General features: G+C 48.0%; 1 protein-coding gene across 1 annotated transcript in view; it reads right to left on the bottom strand.

Annotated features, from left to right (window-relative positions):
• nrxn2b (neurexin 2b) overlaps positions 1-15,928 on the bottom strand; it is a 252,766-nt gene that overhangs the window by 48,501 nt on the left and 188,337 nt on the right. The gene's annotated exons all lie outside the window — the stretch shown is intronic.

Raw genomic sequence — 15,928 nt, 5'->3', positions numbered from 1 at the left:
TGAATCGCTACTTGTTTAGTTTGATATATGCAAAAATGGAAAAGTAAAAGAACCACAGGCTTTTCCTGAACAACTCTGCGTAATGCTATTGCCGTTTTTAACACAGCAAGACCGACCTATCATTTCCTAATCAAACATGAAAAGCTAAACACTGCATTGAATGCATTAGCAGACAATCTGCCCAAGATGGATCAACATGCAACACGGCGTGACGTGGCGTCACATTCTCTATAGACAAGATGGAAACACAGATGATCATATCATTAATAAATCTAGTAGCAGAGTTATTGCAAGGAATTTTCAGTGCATATAATCCATATATCTTTTGTTTATACATCCTGGTCTCAACGGCTAGCGTGGCCCATGGTTGCTTAGTGACGACAGATGCCAGTGTAGTAAGTTCCTTCTTGAATGAGAACGTAAAGTCTTAGTAATTACTAGCTAATTTGTAACTAAATCTGAATGTTATTCAATTGCACCATTTGGTCTTAAGGCAGAATGTAGCAAGTAGTTGGCAAGCGCCCCGTAAAATAATGCGTAGTTGCTTAATATGACATTTACCTTCAATATTCAAATAGCAGCCTTTACATTCCTGAGAAAAAGTTGTGTTTAAATTTTGTGAATCTCAATACGAACTTATTTGACCTATATTTTATTACATATAATACTACCTAATCATGAGTAACAAAATGGGTATTTTATTCAATATTTATCATAAAATAAAATGCTGATTAGAAAAAACAACATAATAAATGACATGTACTGTAATATGGGTGATTTCATTTTACTGCCGAATACCAACACAATAATACCACCCTACCACCTGCCCACTGGATCCCATCCCCACCCATTTCCTCCAGGCCATCTCCCCAACGGTTGTGCCTGCTCTGACCCACATCAACAACTCTTCGCTCACCACTTGGACATTTCCCACAGCGTTCAAAGAGGCCCGCATCCCACCGCTAATGAAGAAACCCACCCTCGACCCTACACTGCTAGAAAACTACAGGCCTGTTTCCCTTCTTCCCTTCATTGCCAAAGCTCTGGAGCGAGTTGTGTTCAACCAGCTCTCCTCCTTTCTCATGCAAACCAACCTCGTGGACAGCAATCGGTCTGGTACAAGAGCAGTCATTCCACAGAGACTGCACTGCTCTCAGTCATCGAAGCCCTAAGACTGGCAAAAGCATCATCCATGTCATCTGTGCTCATCCTGCTGGATCTGTCTGCTGCTTTTGACACTGTGAAACATCACATCCTCCTGGCTTCTCTCAGTGCTATGGGTGTCTCTGGAATGGTGTTGCAATGGTTCGAGTCCTACCTCTCGGGTAGGTCATTCAGAGTATCCTGGAGAGATGAGGTCTCCTTGTCCCAACAGCTCAAAATGGGGGTGCCACAGGGCTCAGTGCTTGGACCGCTACTCTTCTCCATTTACATGACATCCCTCGGCTTGGTCATTCAGAAGCATGGCTTCTCCTATCACTGCTATGCCGATGACACAAAACTCTACTTGTCATTTCAACCGGACGATCCGACGGTCTCTGCTCGCATCGCGGCATGCCTGAGTGACATCTCGCTTTGGATGAAGGATCATCACCTGCAGCTGAACCTTGCAAAAAACGGAACTGCTTGTGATCCCAGCCAACTAAAAGATTCACCACAACCTTGCCATTCAACTAGGCTCATCAACTATCACACCGTCCAGCACAGCCAGAAACCTGGGGGTGGTAATCGATGATCGGCTTAACCTCACAAGTCATGTTGCCAGCATTTACATTACATTTACATTTATTCATTTGGCAGACGCTTTTATCCAAAGCAACTTACAAGTAGTTTTTTTTACAGTGGCACATTACTGCAGAGCAATCAGGGGTAAGGTGTCTTGCTCAAGGGCCCTTCAGTCATGACCTGCTGGCACAGAGATTCGAAACCGGCAACCTTCTGATCACAAGCCCAACTCTCTAACCACCAGGCCACAGCTGAACCGAAGAGAGCGCACTGGCTCCCTGTTGCCGCCCGCATAAAGTTCAAAGCAATGCTCCTGGCCTACAAGACTAACACCGGGTCTGCACCATCGTATCTCCACTCGCTAATGCAGATCTATGTTCCTGCCAGATCACTGCGGTCTGCAAAGGAACAACGACTAGTGGTACCATCCCAAAAAGGAAAAACGTCACTCTCGCGTACCTTCTCTGGATCTGTTCCACATTGGTGGAATGATCTACCAGCTGCTACAAGATCAGCAGACTCTGTTGCCATCTTTAAAAAACGCCTGAAAATGCATCTCTTCCATCAACACGTCTCTGATTGATTTATCCTAATTCTTTTCCCTTTCTTTTTTCTCATTCAATTAAAATTTAAAATAAATACTAACCTCACTATTCTTAGTTTTGTATACTGTGCTAGGCTTTAATGGACTAGTTTTGATGCACTTGATGTACTTATGTACCTTTACATTTATTCATTTGGCAGATGCTTTAATCCAAAGCGACTTACAAGTAGTTAATTTTTTTCAGTGTGACATTACTGCAGAGCAATCAGGGGTAAGGTGCCTTGCTCAAGGGCACTTCAGTCATGACCTGCTGGCACCGAGATTTGAACCTTCTGATCACAAGCCCAACGCTCTAACCACTAGGCCACAGCTGACCCCAGCTGAATACTTATAAAAGCATCTGCTAAATGACTAAATGTAATGTATGCAATGAAATTAAAAAGATGTTCGTTTATACGTAACTTTTGTAAATTGAATGGTGCTACTCAAAAAATATTTAGTAGTGCGTAAGTTGTGACTTAGAGGCCATTTAAGTAAAAACTAGGCTAAGTTGTAAGTTACACGCAGCTGGTGCAAACGGCCCAAGAGATGGCAAACGAAAGAAGAGAGTAGCGCAGCTGGTGTTTGAATGTGAATCCCGAGTTGCACTTTTTAGATTTTTACACAACTCACAATGAAATATGTGACATAAAGTTTGTAGCTCAACACCTGAAACGTTGATGATAAAAACATCATTGCTCAGGGAAATAATTACATTTTTGTTTACTTGTTTTTGTAGTATAACTTGATGGAGGGAACGAGACGTAGTGTCGAACCGACAGATGGGGTTCGCCCCTGAGAACCTATCATCTTCTGACTATTTTGAAAAGGCCAATGAAATTGGCGAATGAAATTTGCATGCCGGGCTCCGCCCCCGGATATCCGGGTGTAAAAGGGGAGCTGGCGTGCTCATTCATTCACCTTTTGTGCTGAGGAGCCTGAGAGCATCTCACGATCGCTGCAGCGGACAGCTAGTGTTGTGGCATGAGGGACACAACGTCTCGTTCCCTCCATCAGGGAACAGAGGTTACATACGTAACCGAGACGTTCCCTTTCTGTCGGTCTCTCGACGTTGTGTCGAACCGACAGATGGGGTTCCTATTGAAAACGCCACAGCACTAAGCCGCGTCACAATCTCTAGCGAAGTGACGTTGACCGGCCTGGGCGAGCCACACTTGAGCGCTATCGCAAAATTTGTAACCTTCCAGTGGGAAGGCCACCACAGACGGAGGCCTTGTTCTCTAAACGAGGGTAAGCGCTGTTCCCTCAATGTGGACGTGCGCTACGGAGACCACTTCCCACCATAGGGGGGAATACAGTGGAGACACCAACATGGTCTCACCAAATAGGGGAGAACTCATGGGAGGTATGTGCGGAATGCCGCAAGGTGGATGTCCACCTGGGGGAGGTCATGGGTTGCCACGTGGAGAACCATCTCATGACGACATCTCAGACAGAACCACCCTAGTGGGGGGTTACTACGTGTGGGGCACTAGGTCCGAGCTATATGTAATAACTCGATAATAGCTTGATACCCGGCCATCGGCGGCAGGGCTGCTCCGCCAAGCCCGCCGCCCTGAGTGCTTATTGATGGATGGACGGACTGCCTATTCTTCACCCTTGGGGAAAGAAGGGAGGCAGCCCATAGCGCACTGATCCACCTAAGAAGGGGAATGGCGCTATGCGCAGGCGTATGCCCTACGACCGCTGGTCTCACCTGTTGGCAAGACTCGAGCTGCCGGTTCTCCAGGCTGCAAGCCTCTGCGAGGTATAGCGTAGCCCAATCCGCAACTCTACAGATGTCTGCCAGAGAGGCGCACTGAGCCTATGCCCACGAGGAGGCCACACCCCGAGCGGAGTGTACCGTCACTCAAATGGGCACGGGCTAGGATCGGCACACTGTAGTGACGGCGTGCGCGATCCAGCGCGACAACTCTCCTCAGAGACAGCACTCCCGTTGCTGACATTCATAACAGACAAGAGCTGCTCAGGGCCTTGAAGCCCTCCGTGTGGTTCGAGTAGATGCGCAATGCGCTTACTGGACGCCCCACGTACAGTTTGGGTCTTTCTCCCGGTGTGGGAGCGCCTGCAAGTACACCACCTAGTTCCCAAAGGGGGGCGGCGGAACTTTGGGCACGTAAGTCGGCCGGGGTCTCAGGATCACGTGAGAGTCACGGGGCCTGAATTTTGGCAATCGGTGGACACGGAATGCTTGCAGGTGCCTCACCCTCTGGATGGACTCGAGCCCCAGCAGGAGGAAGGGGGCTCTCCGCAGGGCCCGAAAAAAGGGGACCGAAAGGTCCACCTTAAGGCCCCAAGAGGGTACGGGGCGCGGACGAGGCCTTAGCCCCTCGCGCCCTAGAGGAACCTAATAATCAGATCATGCCGCCCCAGAGGCTCACCAGCAACTGGTACGTGATAACCGCGACAGCGGGTACCCACGCTCCAATGTGGAAGGGGAGAATACTCCCCATCCTCTCCTGCAATAGGACAGCACGTTCCTGAGCAAGCAATTCCGCGGGTCTTCTCCTTGAGAAGAGCACCAGGACGAGAAGGGGCGCCGGTTTAAAGGCATCCAGCCTTGTGGGCATGGCTCTTGCCTGAGTGATAGTCTCCACCACTGTGGGGGGTAGATCATCCAGGAACTCCTCGTCCAATCCAGGAGCCAGGCCCAAAGGACTGGCTCGAATGCCACAACGTGCCCATCCCCTGCGAGTAGGCCCTTCGCCAGCGGGAGTTGTCGTCAGGAGTATTAGCTCCGAGGACCAAGTGTAGTTGGGCCCGTAAGGCGCAACTAGCAGCACTTGATACTCCCTTCCCAGACCTTGCACAGGACCTACGCAATGAGGCTCACTGGGGGGAAGCGTACTTCCGCTTGTCCCGCGGCCAGCTGCACGCTAGGGCCTCCGTGTCGAGGGGGGGGGGGCTCGTCCAGGGAGTGCCCAGCGGTACTGGGTGGTGTTCAGGGAGGCAACAGGTCCCCCTGTGCCCGCCCAAACCACACCCAAGCCGGCCCGCAGGGGTGGAGTCGTCACTTCCCACGAGGTGTCAACTGCCGAGAGAGCGCTTGGCTGTCTGGTTCAGGACACCCGGTGGGCGTGTGACATGCAGGGGCTTTTCCACATGCTGTCTCCACCAGGGGTGGAGTCGTCACTTCCCACGAGGTGTCAACTGACGAGAGAGCGCTTGGCTGTCTGGTTCAGGACACCCGGTGGGCGTGTGACATGCAGGGGCTTTGCCACCTGCTGTCTCCACGGGAGGAGGCGTTTGGGCGAGTTGCCATGACTACAGCGAGCGAATACCACCCTGAGGTTTAGTACGCTATGCCGGTCGTGCTGTCCGGGCCAGTATGCTGGCTCTGCAAGAGAGGCCGGAGCCTCATCAGTGCAGCAGGACACTTAGCAACTTGAGGGCAGTGACATACCACCGCAGGCGGGGGCCCGTCCAGCGACCCGACACTGCGCGCCCGTTGTACACCGCACCCCGTAGGGAGGCGTCTGTCGTTACCACGACCGGCCTCACGACCTGCCCGGGGTTAGGATGCGACGGCAGCAGGCGTAATGACGATACGCCTACTGCTAGTGCGCCACGCTCTCCAGGGAACTCATCTCTGTAGTCAGTGCTGTCGCGGTCCCATGTGCGTCAACCCGAGGGGGACAGGCCACCCCCGAGGACACCATGCCCAGGAGCCTCTGAAACTGATTTCAGGGGACCGCTGACTGCTGCCTGAAAGTTCAAGTAGCTCAGCACTGACTGTGCGTGCTCGAGAGCGAGCACGCCGTCATGGAGACATTGTAACTTCCCCTTTCCTATTTAGGTGTTACTCTGAGGAGGTTCAACAGAAATTCGACTGGTACTGAAAATAAGAGACTACTTCATTCAACAAATATTCCTTTTTATTCAATAAGTGCATCTATATGATTCATCCAACAATTAACCCATGTACTGTATCAAACTTTGAGTGGTGGTGACAAAATAATAAAGGAAACTTATAGTCAATGACCAGTCCTTGGATGAGCAGAGATGATGATGAGATGAGTCCAGGTTATTTGAGAGCGACGCAATGATATAATCCAATAATCCAAATGAAGGTGAGGTGAAGTTAGTCAATGGCTACTATTTGGTAACCCCAGATCCCGACCTCTCGTTTCTTGGAGAGGTATATTAGATCCTCCAAAACTTAGTGCATTTTGAGCTTAAACTCTATGAGTTCTCAAGAATGTACCTCCAACAGCTAACAGGTAGCATCCAAGTTAACCATGCGGCTTCCTTCTACCCAACTGACCTCTTGTTCATTGGTATTTCCCGATTTATATCTGGTCGTCCTCTTGCATTAGTGCCCTCTAGCGGCTTGTAGTGACATTACGTTAATCCCTCCTACTCATTCTCCAGCCAGAGGAAAACAATAAAACCACAGGTAACGTTTTATACGGTTACATACCCCTCCCCGTGAGCTTAAATTTTCCCATGGAAAATTTTTAAATTCTGGGTATGGTAAGTATCTATCTGAGTCGGATCAGACAACATAGCCACCTTGTAATTAACAGGTCCTAGCTTTTTTTCCACTCTTGCTGGGCCCTTCCATTTTGGAGAAATTTTTGCCATAAAGGCATCATCTGCTCGAGAGAGGGGATGAGTTTTTACCCATACTAAATCTCCCTCATCGAAATCCTGAGTCCTTCTTCTCAAGTCATAATACCTTCCTTGTTTAGCTTGAGCCTTCTCAACATTCTCCTTTACGGACTCATACAAAGTTTTTTGGCGTTCCAGGGTACTATATGACGGTTGATCATGTTCTGGAGGAATCTGTAAGGCTCTCTGCAGAGGACCTTTCAGTTGTCGGCCTAAAGCTACTTCTGCAGGGGAATAATCCGTGCTTTCGTGCCATGCAGTATTTAGAGCGAATCTGAACTCATAAATCCAATGATCCCAGGTACGGTGGTTTTGCTCAACATATGTGGCAATCATCGTCTTTAGATTCCGGTTGACTCGTTCTGTGAGGTTGGACTGAGGATGGTATGCTGTTGTGAATTTTTGTGTTACATGCCATTGCTTACATACTTGGTCAAGAATGTTGGAAGTGAATTGCGCACCTCTGTCAGACACAATGAAAGCTGGTGTTCCCCATCTCGTGAAGATTTCCTCTCTTAAGACTCGCACAATGGTAGCAGACTTGGCAGCCCTCATGGGAAATACTTCCACCCATTTTGAGAAGTAGTCCACTATAACCAGCAGGTATTCGTTCTGTCGGGTGCTTCGGGGAAATGGTCCCATGATGTCCATTCCCAGCATATAACCTGGTTCGACTAGGGGTACACTTTGTAGGGCCCCCGCTGGTTTTAAATTAGTTGGCTTATGTTGCTGACATTTCTGACAATTCCCGCAGTGTTGCCATACATCTGTGCGAATTGAGGGCCAATAGGCGAACTCTAAAAGTCTCATCAGTGTCTTAAATTTACCCAAGTGGGCACACAAGGGATTGTCATGTGCATAGGTTAAAATTGCTTCCTTCAACTTTACCGGAATGACGACTTGGAATTTTTGGCCTTCTCTGGAGTTTGGTACACTCCTAAACAACACGGCGTTCTTGAAAACATAGTGCGCTCTCTTCAAATCAGTGGTTTTCTGGTTCTCTGCTTTAACCATCAATTCTTGGCACTCTGGGTCTAGTTTTTGTTCTGTTGCAATTTGTGACAAATCCATTGGAAGATCACACGTGACAGGATTAAAACCGCACTTAGCTGGTGTATGTAACACCACCGCTGGTGACTCCACTGTATACCTCCTGGACAATACGTCAGGCACTACATTACATTGACCTCTTCTGTAGCGTACAGTAAAATGATACCCCTGCAGCCTTATAGTCCATCTTTCCAGTCTAGATGTTGGTTTTGGATGCTGGAATAGCCAGACTAGGGAAGCATGATCTGTGATCACTTCAAAAGCCCTACCTTCCAGGTAATGGTGCCACTTCTCCACAGCCCATACTACTGCAAGACACTCTTTTTCCGATGTTGAATACGCTTTCTCAGCACCTCTGAGTAATCGTGAAGCGTAGGCAATTACTTTCTCCTGGCCATCAAACTCCTGCGTTAACACTGCTCCTAGACCCACATCGCTTGCGTCAGTCTGTACTTTAAAAGAAGATTCAAAGTTAGGTGTGTTTAAAACCGGTGCCTTAGTAAGTTCATCTTTAATCAGCTCAAATGAACGTTGGCACTCTTCAGTCCAATTCCACTTTGCCTCTTTCTTCTTCAGTGCATGCAAGGGTGCTGTTTTACTAGAAAAATCAGGGATAAAACGATGGTACCAAGCTGCCAGACCCAGAAATCGCTGAATCTCCTTTAAGTTCTTAGGTGTAGGAAATGTCTTGATCGCATCCACTTTGTCTGCATTCAACTTAACTCCGTCTGCAGTGATGGTGTGTCCCAGGTAGTCTAGTGAAGGACAAATGAACTTACATTTTGTGAGGTTAAGAGTGAGACCGGCGGTGTGTAAACTCTGGATCACTTGCTGGATATGATGCATGTGAGACTGGATGTCGGGGGAGTATATAATGATATCATCGATATAGACCATACAACATTTGTTCTTATGCTCCCTCAAGACCTGTTCCATAAGTCGTTGGAATGACGCGGCAGCATTTTTCAGGCCAAAAGGAAGACATAGAAATTCATACAGACCTGAAGCTGTGACGAAAGCAGTCTTTTTTACACTTGCAGGATCCATTTCGACTTGCCAGTAACCACTTTTTAAATCTAACGTGGTAAACACTTTGGCTCCTTGGAGAGAATCCAGAATGTCTGTGATTTGAGGCATCGGGTATGCGTCAAGGTGTGTCTTAGCATTCAGCCCTCGGTAATCAATGCATAACCTAGATCCCTTATCTTTTTTATCTACGACTACCACTGGTGAGGCCCATGGAGATGTAGAAGGTTTGATGATTTTCAATTGAAGTAACTCCTTAATTTGCTCTTCAATAAAATCACTTTTGACTTTTGAAACTCGGTACGGTCTCTTTCTTATAGGCAGTTCGTCAATAGTTTTAATCTCATGCTTGATCAGGCTTGTACGTCCAAGATTTGTGGTACATACTGAAGGCCATTCCAACAAGAGAGCTTTCAATTGACTCTTTACCTGGACTGCAGCCTGAGAGTTTTCGACGACTTGGTCGATTAGCCTCGACATCTCATCACACTTCAACTCAACTTCTCCTTGGGCAGCATAAAATCGTACAGCAGGGTGCATGTGCGTTTTATTAAAACTCATGGGATGACTAGAATTAGTATCAGGCAGAGATATACGTGAAGTATTAAAATCAATGGTGATCTTGGCTTCTTTGAGGAAATTCAAACCTAAGATGATAGGTACTGCCAAATCCTCATCATTCATCACATAGAATGTGACCTCATGTTTTGATCCGTACATCTCACCTTCCCAGAGTATTTTACCTTGAGCTTTATGCCTCTGGCCATTAGCAAGCATGAATGTCTGGTCACTTCTGGTCAAACGCTCATCCTTTCTCTTTAGTCTTTGCCATACCTTCTGCTGCATCAAAGAAAAAGTGCTTCCCGTATCCATGACAGCATTGAAGAATGAGTGATTTAAAACCAAAGGTGCATGCAGTACATTATCACACTGAGAGCCAGCAGCAGGATCAATCAACATCAGGCGATTAGACTGACTTTTCTCACCAGTAGAGCTCTTCTTCTGTTCCTCACTTTTCTCTTGATTCCACCTTCTCTTATTCTCAGTCCAGTCCCTCTCTATTTGGGTACCGAGACGAACTAGCTCGTCAACGGTTCTCACCGTTCCTCTCAACAGTGATGCCAACCGCGGATTGCAGCTTCTTAATGTTGCCTGCACTAATTCGGCTTCGGGCAACAGAGGGTTAATTTTTAGTGCCATCGCTCTATAGTTGAAAGCAAAGTCTCTCACCGATTCGTTGACCCTCTGTCGGTAATTTGCCAATTTCTGTGCAGCAACTTCCATGTGGTCTTCATTCAGAAACGAGAACAGGAATTTTTCTTTGAACGAATTCCAATCTCGAATATACTGCTTCTCTGCTCTCCACCAGCTCTTAGCGGTTCCCTTAAGACTCACGGATAATGCCGCCAACACCTCTTCGTGGGACATGGGTCTCAATTCATTATATTCTTCAAAGCGATCTGTAAATTCAATGGGGTCTTCTGAAATCAAATTACTAAAGGTAGGTAAATCAATTTTAACAGAAGGTGGGTTAGATGTTGAAGAATGATGTGTCACTTGTCTCGTCGTGTCTTGGATTATTGAGGTAATCTTAGAAGGTGTGTGGGATTTTCTATGAGATGCATCCAAGCTGAAATGAACAGGAGTTGATGTGACCGGTTGGATATCCTTGAACTGCTTCTCCAGCTGTGTATCACGTCGTTTCAAACAATCCACCATGCTCTTTGCTAGATCATCAATTTTGGCATAGCATTGTTGGTGAACTCGATCTATCTCTCTTTGAAGATGATAATTCATTCTGTCTTCATAAGCTTTCAGTTTCATACTCAATGCCTCTGAGGTAACAAAGTCACTGACTCTGTGTTCCAGATCCACAAGGTGCTCTTCAATACTGCTAATTCGTTGCACTTTTTCCGTACTGTCGAATTGTAATTCCTCTTCTTGAAAATCAAGAGGTGGGGGAGGTAAGGGTAACTCATCTTGTTTCCAGTTAAAGTCTGATGGCTCAACTCTACCTTCCTTTTCTTCCTCTGAATCTAAGTACAATTCACTAAAAGTATCTATCAAGTTTGCCACCGGATCCCTTCGATGAATGAAAGCTTCATCAGTATAATCAGAGATAAGCTCCCTTTCTTCCATAGTAGGTGATTGTTAGGAATATTTGTTTATGAAGGGTTTTTCAGTACCATCGAAATTTATTTTTAATTAAAAGGAATCCCACAAAAGCTCATGAGAGTCCCTGTTTGGGCGCCATTCTGTAACTTCCCCTTTCCTATTTAGGTGTTACTCTGAGGAGGTTCAACAGAAATTCGACTGGTACTGAAAATAAGAGACTACTTCATTCAACAAATATTCCTTTTTATTCAATAAGTGCATCTATATGATTCATCCAACAATTAACCCATGTACTGTATCAAACTTTGAGTGGTGGTGACAAAATAATAAAGGAAACTTATAGTCAATGACCAGTCCTTGGATGAGCAGAGATGATGATGAGATGAGTACAGGTTATTTGAGAGCGACGCAATGATATAATCCAATAATCCAAATGAAGGTGAGGTGAAGTTAGTCAATGGCTACTATTTGGTAACCCCAGATCCCGACCTCTCGTTTCTTGGAGAGGTATATTAGATCCTCCAAAACTTAGTGCATTTTGAGCTTAAACTCTATGAGATCTCAAGAATGTACCTCCAACAGCTAACAGGTAGCATCCAAGTTAACCATGCGGCTTCCTTCTACCCAACTGACCTCTTGTTCATTGGTATTTCCCGATTTATATCTGGTCGTCCTCTTGCATTAGTGCCCTCTAGCGGCTTGTAGTGACATTACGTTAATCCCTCCTACTCATTCTTATTCTCCAGCCAGAGGAAAACAATAAAACCACAGGTAACGTTTTATACGGTTACAACATTGTTGAGTTCTCTACCAGGAAAAGGGGAGCTCTGCGCCAGGGAGAGCTGCTCTTTTTCCCGGCTGACCCGTTACTGACATGCCAGCCCCTCGACAGTGCCGAGGGAAACTGGACATGAGAGTATGCGGTCAGTTGTCATGAACCACTCCTGTCGTCTGACAGACACCAGGACGCGCTTCTGCGCCTCCTGAACGGCACCCTTACAAGGTGCTGCTCAAGGTATGCAGCGACCCCTGGTTTTGGGGATGATGAAGTGCGGCTGTAGAAGCCACTGGACATCTCGGCCGAGGGGACGGTTCGATCGCCTTCGCCAGAGGGGTGGCAGCCCCGGCCTGGAGCACGGGAACATCCCTGCCTCTGCTGAGGTAAGAGGATGCCCGAAGTCCGACGGAGGTCTGGCGAACTGGATCGAATGCCGAGACGGACCACACTCCCAGCCACCGTGATGGTTTGAAATGCTAACCAAGCACCCAGGGACCTCACAGGGGGGGCTACGATCTGCTTCATCAACCCGCGGGGGTTGGTTCAATGACTAGCAGTGCTGGTCCCACCCGGGGGGAACAGCTCCGCTAAATCACCTGCCAGGCGATGGCGCAGCTCGCCGCACCGTCGAATTGAGAGTGCTGAGGGCTGCTTTATACTTGCCATTGCGTGCCGCCACGATGCAACGTCGAGTTGCCGAACACCATCTTTCAGAGGGTGAGAGCGGCTGCAAGTGGGACCCAGAGAGAGACCTCTCCTTGTGAGAAGGCGGGCACTAGGCCCCCGGAGGGGCCCAGAAGGTGTTGGGACGTGGCAGGGACCGCCCCAGTCCGACCACCCAGCGACCAAGGCTGGGTCGGGCCCGATGGTTCAATCTCTCTAGGTGGTCCTTCTCTCGACGTCTTCCTCCGGGGAGAAGGCCGGGGCTGCTGGGGGGCAGACCACGTGCAAGACCTCGACGACCGAAAGGCGGCCGGGTCACAGCAGGCCGGTCTGTTTCTACATTGTCAAAAGACTGCTGGATAAGTCCTTGACAGCGCCACCAATCAGCCGACCTTGCGAGAGGGGAGTCGGGAAAGTGACCTGCGACTGCATGCTCCACCCGGGGTGCATTGACAAAGTCCCTAGCTGCCTCCCCGCCCCGAGGGAAGAGAGGGCGATAGAGTCAGCTAGACGGAAGCGTGCCGAAGGGGGAGCTCCAGGTCTTACTGAACTCCTTATGCAGCTCGGTAAAACTTGGCACTTGAGCCGGGCACGGCTTGGAGGGAGGGAGCTTCAGGGAATTGCCAGAGTCTGATGCCAGCAGGTTGCGCTCCGATGTTGCAAGAGACACCTCATCTCCACGGCTCGTGTCCGAGCGCATGGCTGAGGAATAAGACGGCTTAGGACCATCCTTGGGGTACTGCTAAACAAGCGAGACGGGGCGCGAGCGGTCCGCGAGCCGGCCGGCTGACGGATTAACGCTCTAGATAACCCCCAACATCACCCTCGATGCTCTCCGCCGCTGACGGCAGGGCCGTAGCCGCTGCGGTCACAGAACGGGAAGCAAACGAGGTGGTGGCTGGATCTTGACAGAACATAGCCACCGTGGGGCAACGTCTGAACAGCCATCCGCCCGCAGTGCGGGCAGGACGAATCCACTAGGCTACCATAGTGGTCGGAACCCCGAACACCTGCGGCAACCACCGTGTCCGTCCCCGTCCTCGATGAGAGTACTGCACCCAAGAGACCAGCGGGCAATGCCACGCTGTGGAAATTGCTCTTTTAGAAAAACACCTCTGGAACTGCCAGGACGCCCAGGGGAATGTCCGCTGCACCGCATCGTAGAATTCGGCAATTCGAAGAATGTCATCAGATGCGAAGGCTCCGAAAAACAAAAGGTGAATGAATGAGCACAATTTCATTGGCCTTTTCAAAATAGTCAGAAGATGATAGGTTCTCAGGGGCGAACCCATCTGTCGGTTCGACACAACGTCGAGAGACCGACAGAAAGGGAACATCAGTTCTTTCATTAAACTCTTCTGACCCCAATTAACAAAAAACCCAGTAATAAACAATGAAATATAAAAACAAATATTTTGTCACACATATTTTCATGAATACACTGTAAATTAAATATTTGCTATTCATGTGCAGTATGTATTTCTGCTGTTATGAGATGCTGATGTGTTAGTTTCTTACATTGGACTGTCATATAAATCTGAACTTCAGTCATTTGATATTTAACACAAAAGTCTAAGCCAAATGTACTGAAACAGTAATGTGTCTTAAGAAAAGAAGCTGCAGGTTTTTGGCAGTGAAATAACGGCTAGATGAGATCTAGAAGAGACTTTGGGTCAGCGCTTCAGACACAAGGGTCTTTCATCTTGGTTGAACGGTTTCTCTGTTGAAGCAGATGTGAGCGCCTCATGTTTAATGCGTGTGCTCACATCTTCAGCTGTTTTTAAACTGCTGTCATGAGATGTTTATTTTCATCACAGCTTCTCTATATCATCACATCAACATCTCTCAGAAAGAGAGAAGATGCTTTTCTTCACGCTGTTGTTTATTCAGGAGGCGTCTCGATACGTGACTCTAGGTGAACGTGTGTTTGAGTAACAAAAATGAATGTGAATCCACAGTGAAAACTTGCCCCGGCCTCTCTTATATCTGAAAAGTAGCTCTCTCAAGATTCTCTCTCTTCATGTGTTAAGTTAAACATGCGCTCACGCATGCACACGCGCAGGCACACACACGCATGCACACGCTCACGCATCCACACGAGCAGTCACACACGCTTGCATATGCACACTCATGGCACACGCTCGCGCACACACACAGCGCACACACACGTGTGCACAGGTGCACACACACACATATGATCACGCATGCACACGTGCAGGCACAACTGCTTGCACAAGCGCACACACACGTTTACGCATGCCCACGCACTCATGCATGCACAACTCGCGCACTCACTTACTCACGCATGCACATGCGCAGGCACAACTGTTTGCACACGCGCACACATACACTTACGCATGCTCACGAACACACGCTAACGCATGCACACGTGCAGGCACAACTGCTTGCACATGCGCACACATACACTTACGCATGCTCACGCACACACGCTAACGCATGCACACGTGCAGGCACAACTGCTTGCACAAGCGCACACACACGTTTACCCATGCTCACGCACTCACGCATGCACAAGCACAACTGCTTGCACACACGCACACACACTTACGCTAGGGTGGCCATACGTCCGGCTTTTGGCCGGACAGTCCGTATTTTAAGCCCCCTGTCCGGCGCAGCTTCAAGCCGGACACTCATTTGTCCTCCTTTTCGGAGTTGCGCTGAATCGGCCTTAAAAACGCGCTCTAAAACCTTTATTGGGACGCAGCAGAATAGCGTCTGACGCCGTAAGATCTCCGGTCAAACAAATGATTGGCTGAAAGAGGTGTCAAATAAATATCTGATATATCATTGGTTAAAAACGTAAACAAGCCTCCAGGGCGTGGAGGATGAGTCCACGTGCTGGCTGCGTCACATCATAACGTTAACATGCCGAAACGTCAGACATCATTTAATCCGGAATGGACAAAAGAGCACGAATTCATATCATAAAGCAATAGAGATGCTTTCCATGGATTTTGCACACTATGTCGCTGTGAAGTGGACGTTAGTTGTAAAGGGAAATCCGCCATTGACCGACATGCCAGCACTGAAAAACATAAAGGTAACCGACGAGCTGCTGGTACGTCTTCCCTTAGGTCTTAATTTCCAGAGGCAACATCACCTCAGGATGATAAAATCTCCGCTGCAGAGCTTTGTAAAGTCTATCATGCAGTCAAGCATCACTGTGAACAAACACACATGGGTCTACATCAAGATATGTTGTTGATCAAATTGTCTGGCAATGAATAGAGTAGTCTATCTCAGAATCACTGTATCATGATACCATAGATATGATAGACAAAATTGTATTGTATTTGCGAGTACACCAGATGCAATTATTCTTGCTTCAATAAATG

This window comes from Barbatula barbatula (genome assembly GCF_947034865.1).
Source record: "Barbatula barbatula genome assembly, chromosome: 1".
Lineage (NCBI taxonomy): Eukaryota > Metazoa > Chordata > Actinopteri > Cypriniformes > Nemacheilidae > Barbatula > Barbatula barbatula.
The sequence above is the reverse complement of the archived record's forward strand: the minus strand, read 5'-3'. Positions and strand labels throughout refer to the sequence as shown.